Here is a 6,547-nt window from a genome sequence, read left to right on the forward strand (position 1 = left end):
AGCCGTGGATTACAAGCAAGCTGGAGTAGCACAACCATGGGTAATTCCAGTGCTCAAGACAGATTCTCCTATAGAACTACGACATGTTGGGGAAACACCTTCCTCAAGTGAGGGATGCGTGTTCAACTCAGAGTTAGAAGTTAGCACTGAAAGTGATCCTGAGATACCGCAACCCTCTAAGGTCAAACGCACCAAGGGAGACTTGCCAGTCCACCTAAGGCGCAGAAGGCTAAAAGAGGAGGCCAGGAAGCAAGCAAGGGACTCAAAAGCAGGAAGGCAGAGGAAACCACAGGATCTACCCAAGCGGTTTACAAAATTTAAAAAGGGTGACAGAGTGGTGGTCCTGTTAGGTGCAAAAAGACAAGGTCAGACTAGTGAACCGATCGAGGGACCCGCCAAAGTCAAAGAGGTTAACTTGGCTGGGAAAGGCGAAAAACCAAGACCTGTGTTTGTTGCAGATGACTTGGGGGAGGAGGAAGAGACCAAACTTGTTGCGCTCTTGCAAGAGTACGTTGACGTGTTTGCCTGGACATTGGACGAACTTAAGGGAATCGACCCCAGGGTTGTGACTCATAACATCCCAATGGTTCCAGATGCAGTGCCAACAAAACAACGACCTTACCCCATGAATCCCAAGCACGCCCATGCAGTGAAGGAGGAGATTGATAAACTCATGAGGGCAGGTTTCATATATGAGATCGAGCATACGGACTGGGTATCACCTATCGTGATTGTCATGAAGAAAAATGGAAAAATTTGAGTGTGCGTAAACTAGAAAAAGGTGAATGCTGCTACGAAAAGGGATAACTATCCTTTACCTTACACCGAGCACATGCTGGAGAGGGTAGCAGGGAAGGAAGTCTACAGTTTTCTGGATGGTTTCTCGGGTTACAATCAAGTGCAAGTGCACCCCGATGACAGGCACAAGACTGCCTTTGCCACGGAATGGGGCGTATTCGCCTACATTGTCATGCCTTTTGGGCTAATGAACGCACCTGCAACTTTCCAATGCCTAATGTGCACTATCTTTAAGGACATGCTTAGGCGCGAACTAGAAGTGTTCGTAGACGACCTATGTTTACACTCTAGTTGGGCCGGAACACTTGGAGAAATTGAGAGCTATCTTTGAAAGGTGTAGGCTGTACCACCTCTTGCTAAACCCCTTAAAGTGCCAGTTTTGGGTAAAATACGGATGCATCTTGGGGCATATAGTGTTAAGGAACGGCATTGTTACTAACTAAAGTCAGAGTCATTGTTGACCTACCACCACCCGATAACTACAAGGGAGTTCAGTGCTTCTTGGGACACACTGGATATTATCGACGATTTGTGCTAAATTATGCATTAATAGCTAGACCTCTGTACAAGCTATTGATAGTGTTTGAGTGGACGGAGGAATGCCATCGCGCATATGAGGAGTTGAAAAAGGCTCTTACGACTGCACCAATCTTGCGAGCCCCAGACTGGAACGTAACATTCCATGTGCACATAGACGCCTCTAAGTTCGCTATTGGAGTCGTGCTATGCCAGCCTGGTGAGCATAACTTGGATTACCTGGTGAGTTTTGCCAGTAGGCAGCTCACAGAGACCGAGATGAACTATTCCACGACAGAAAGGGAGGGTTTGGCCATGGTGTTTCGGTAAAGAAATTTAGGCATTACCTGTTGGCCACTCCCTTTGTCTTCTTTGTTGACCATCAAGCTCTACTGTATCTTATGAACAAGCCTTGCGCTATGGGGTGCATAACTATATGGTTACTCCTTTTACAGGAGTTTGACTTCTCTGTGGTTGCACGCAAAGGAAAGCAACACTACATGGCTAACCACATGTCCCGCATACCCACAGGAGAAGCCGCTGGGCAAGGCATGCCTGACGATTTGCCAGACGCCCATCTTTTTAACTTGTCTAGTGAACGAGAATTATTTAAAGTGGATCTGATGCTGTATTGGGCCGATGACATAGTGCAAGTGCTAGAAAATGGACTACCAGAGTGACCCATTGACAAGGCCAGGCTGAAGAGACTTATCTTGAAAATTCAGCTCCTCTCTCCCTCCGTCTCTCTCTCTCTCTCTTTTCCCATTTCTTTGTTTTCTTTCATGTTTATTCTCTCTCTGTCTTGTTTTCTCTTCCTTTTCCTTTCTTCTTCTCTCTCTCTTTCTCTCTTTCTTTGTTACCTCTATCTTTGTTTCTCTCCACCTCCTTATGTTTTCTCACTCATTCTCCTCTCTCTCTCCCCCCTCTCCCTCTCTTTTTCCATTTCTTTATTATCTTTTATGTTTACTCTCTCTCTCTCTCTCTCTCTCTCTCTCTCTTGTACTCTCTTCCTTTTCCTTTCTTGTTCTCCCTCTCTCATTTCCTATCTTTCTTTCTCTCTCTCTCTTTCTTTGTTGTGCCTCTCTTCGTTTCTCTCTATTGCCTTGTGTTTTCTCATTCATTCTCCTCTCTCCCTCCCCCCTTCTCTCTTTATCTCTTTCTTTATTATATTTCGTTTTTATTCCCTCTCTCTCTCTCGTTCTTTCTTCCTTTTCCTTTCTTCTTCTCCCTCTCTCATTTTCTATATTTCTCCCTCAATGCACCTCATTCTCAAGAAAGAACCTCTCCTTTGTTTCTCTCCACCCCCTCGTGTTTTCTCACTCATTCTCCTCTCACCCTCCCTCTCTCTCTCTTTCTCTCTTTCTTTGTTATCTTTCATGTTTATTCTCTATCTCATTCTCTCTTCCTTTTTTTTTTCTTCTCCCTCTCTCTTTTCCTATGTTTCTCCCTCGACGCACATCATTCTTTAAAAAAACAAACAAAAAAAATGAACAAAGAATAAGAACAAACCCTCTCTTTGTTTCTCTCTATCCCCTCATGTTTTCTCATTCATTCTCCTCTCTCCCTCCCCCCTCTCTCTCTCTCTCTCACTCTCTCTCGTTCTTTCTTCCTTTTCCTTTCTTCTTCTCCCTCTCTCATTTCCTCTCTTTCTCCCTCAATGCACCTCAGTCTCAACAAAAATAAACAAAAGAAAAGAAAAAAGAACAAGAACAAACTAGGAGGGAGCAATGTACTCACCGCAAAGGCCTGAGGATGGATTCTTCATCTCCTCTTCATGACGGTTCCTCTTCGCCCTTCGTGCACTTCCTCCTCTTCTTCAAACACTGACGGTGGTGCTGAGAAGCTCTCTTTCTCTCCCTCTCCCTCTCCCAAACACATTATCTCTTTCACTCTCTCTTTCGCTCTTCGTGGCAAAATACCATGCTCGGGTTTCGGCCACTTTTTTTTTCTCTAAGTACCATCGCTATTTGCGACACAAATAGTGATGCCACTAATATGTGTCACAACTACCCATCGCTGTTCTCTCATATCCTTGTAGTGAAAGACCTTAACAAGAGCACTATCAAGAATAGGTACCCAGTCTCACACATTGATGATATTTTAAATGAGTTAAAGGATTCCAAGGTCTTCAAAAATATTTATCTAAGATTGTGGAATTATCAAATAAGAATGAAAGTAGAAGATGAGTACAAATTAACCCATTGGACTAAAAGTAATCTCTATCACTTCTTAATGATGCCATTTGGCTATCAAATATACCTGCTACTTTCTAAGCTTTAATGAATAAAATGCCATAGCCTTCTTGTTCAAAATACTCATATTCCTCTTTATGATATATCATCTTTAACAATAATAAGGAATATCATTTGTAGCATGATAAAGAAGTCTTTGATACATTGTGGAAACACAAGTTGTTTGCCAAAAAAAGTAAGTGTACTTTATGGAAAATGAATTGAGGTGTTTGGGGCACATTATGGATGAAAAGGAGACCATGGTGGATTCAAAGAATATTTAATATGTTAAAGATTGACCTATTGTAACCAACTCAACTTCTTTGAGAGTGTACTTGGTATTTCCTCATTCTATCACCGCCTTATAAATAACTATACACATGTAGTGGCTCCTCTCACAAGTCAATTGAGGCATGAAGCCTTCTTTAGGAATGTTGCAAGCATAAAAACCTTGAATGAGTTGAATTTTACTTATTTTAGCACCTATTATTTTATTTCTAGATTTTTTAAAGGAGTATACAACTTTTACAGATGGTGGTGGACATGGAATTGGGGTTGTTTGTATCAAGATCATGGTGTGATTGCCTACGAGAGTAGAAAGGTTGATGATAAGGAAGGAGAAAATAAAATCTAGAAATAAGAGATTCTTGCTATACTTCATACCATTAAGAAGTGGCATCATTATCTTTATAGTATCCATCTCAAGGTTAAAAGTGATTATAGAATTTTGAAGTAGTTTCTCTCATAACCCAACCTATCTCCAAAACAAATATGATGGTTAGCCACTCTTCAAAGTTATGATTTTGAAATTGTTATATGGTTGGAAAAGACAATATAGTAGCTTATGCACTTTCATGGATGTTAGCATGCTCTATATCTACCATTCACAAATATCTAAGAGGAGTACTTGATGGATTAACATGTAGCCATCATTATGTAGAAATTATAGTAAGGTGATGGAAAAGAATTTTCCAACTTCAAGTGGCATAATGCTATCCTTTCATTCAAGAACATAGTTTATTTAACACCTCAAACCACTTTTAAGCAAAAATTTCTTCAATAAATGCAATCTTTATATTTGGCAAGACATCTTGGAATCACACACACACACACACACACACACACACACACACGCGCGCGCGCGCGCGCGCGCACGCATGCACGCATGCACGCACACACACACACGCACACACGCGCGCATGCACGATAATATTCATAAGAGTTTTTATTGGATAGGTCTTTGGAAGGATATCAAAGAATATGTTTTCCACTATTTATCATATCTATAAATAAGGGCTCCTCTCTATTTTGCATGGTGGTTTACTGTAGCCTTGGCTAATTGGTAGATGGAACAATATTCCTATTGGAAAATTTTAAAGAAGACTCATTTATTTCTCTAAAAATTTTAAGAAATATCTTTGTCAAAGTGAACAAGTTCTAGGTTGAAGCAAACCCACATTTTCCCAAACATTGAGTTGAGGTTATGTTGGAAAAAACTTGAAATATGTTTACATTTTCAAAGTCATGAATATAAAATCTTTGCTTCTTCTAACTTCTTCTAGAGGCCTTCTACATTTGATTATGGGTCAATGGGAAAGTAATAATATGGAGAGAGAGAGAGAGAGAGAGAGAGAGAGAGAGAGAGAGAGAGAGAGAGAGAGAGAGAGAGAGAGAGAGAAACATCAAGTTGTCAACCAAATATTGTTAACATTTATACAACAATAAGAAAAACAAAGGAAGCCACACCAATTTTCCCACTCTACTCATGATGAAAAATAACAAGAACAACACGTTTATGCCACCTATGGAACATTGTAGTTATTGTGGAGCTAAGATGGTGACTACATATGAATTTTCCTTACCTAATAAAAAAAACAAGGTCTATGAAATCACATGAGAGATTTTTTATGTAAGTGCCTTCAGAGTCCCCACATACACCTCCTCACCAAGGTGAGCATTAAATATTAAATTTTCATTTTCCTTCATATGAGCATAAGTTGCACTTCTACTTTACCTTTTCAAACCACATGTAAAAAGTAACCTTACAAATTTGATGATTAACAAACATTATGTCCATCACGCCAAAAGAATTTCAACTACTAAATTCATTGCCTACAAGCCCACAATTTAATGCATTATTTCTTTTTTTATCCAAAATGAAACTTCAATCACATTTATGATAAATGCCATTTTCCTCATCTAGATCTTAAGCATCATAGTTCCATCTAGTATTCTAATGAAGTAGTCCATTTGAGACTTGTTTATGAAACAAATCAAGTTGTACAACCATGAAGAAATGATATTTAATGGGGGATGAGGGTACACCTATTAATTTGTTTTGTCCACAGTCATAAGTCTTTGCATGCACAATCAACATTCTAAGCCATATCAATATTAGATACCATCAGTCTTTGTATGCACAATCAACATTGCACAATCAACGTTCTAAGCCATACCAATATTAGATACCATCACCCACTTTTTCTAGCGTCCTTGCTCATCTGACATTGACTAATCTTGCAGACTTGGAATATTGGATTAGAAAATTATCATGGAGTCAAGTCCAACCCAAACCTAATTTCTCTACTTAAAAGACTAGTTCCATAGCTAAAGAGATAACTTCTCAAATATTAAATTATGTTATGAAAAAGATAAGAAAATCCATGCACTGGTAGGTTACCGTTTAGTCATTAAAATCATTTGACTTGTTTCTATTTTCATATAAATGTGCCATTGAGGTTACACTTAAAACTCAAAACAAACCTCCAAATTCATTTAAAGTTTTTAACTATCATGAACATTAAATCTTTACTTCTTCTTCTTCTAGTTTGTATTTATGAATTCAATGGGAGAGGAATAATATATATATATATATATATAGAGAGAGAGAGAGAGAGAGAGAGAGAGAGAGAGCTTAGTGAAGCAACTAGAAACATCAAGTCGTCAACCCCAACATTGTTAAAACATTTGTACAATGATAATGACAACAAAAGGAACCACCC

The sequence above is a fragment of the Lygodium microphyllum genome, chromosome 22 (genome assembly GCF_053477565.2).
Source record: "Lygodium microphyllum isolate KBCC chromosome 22, Lygodium_microphyllum_v1.1.10, whole genome shotgun sequence".
NCBI lineage: Eukaryota > Viridiplantae > Streptophyta > Polypodiopsida > Schizaeales > Lygodiaceae > Lygodium > Lygodium microphyllum.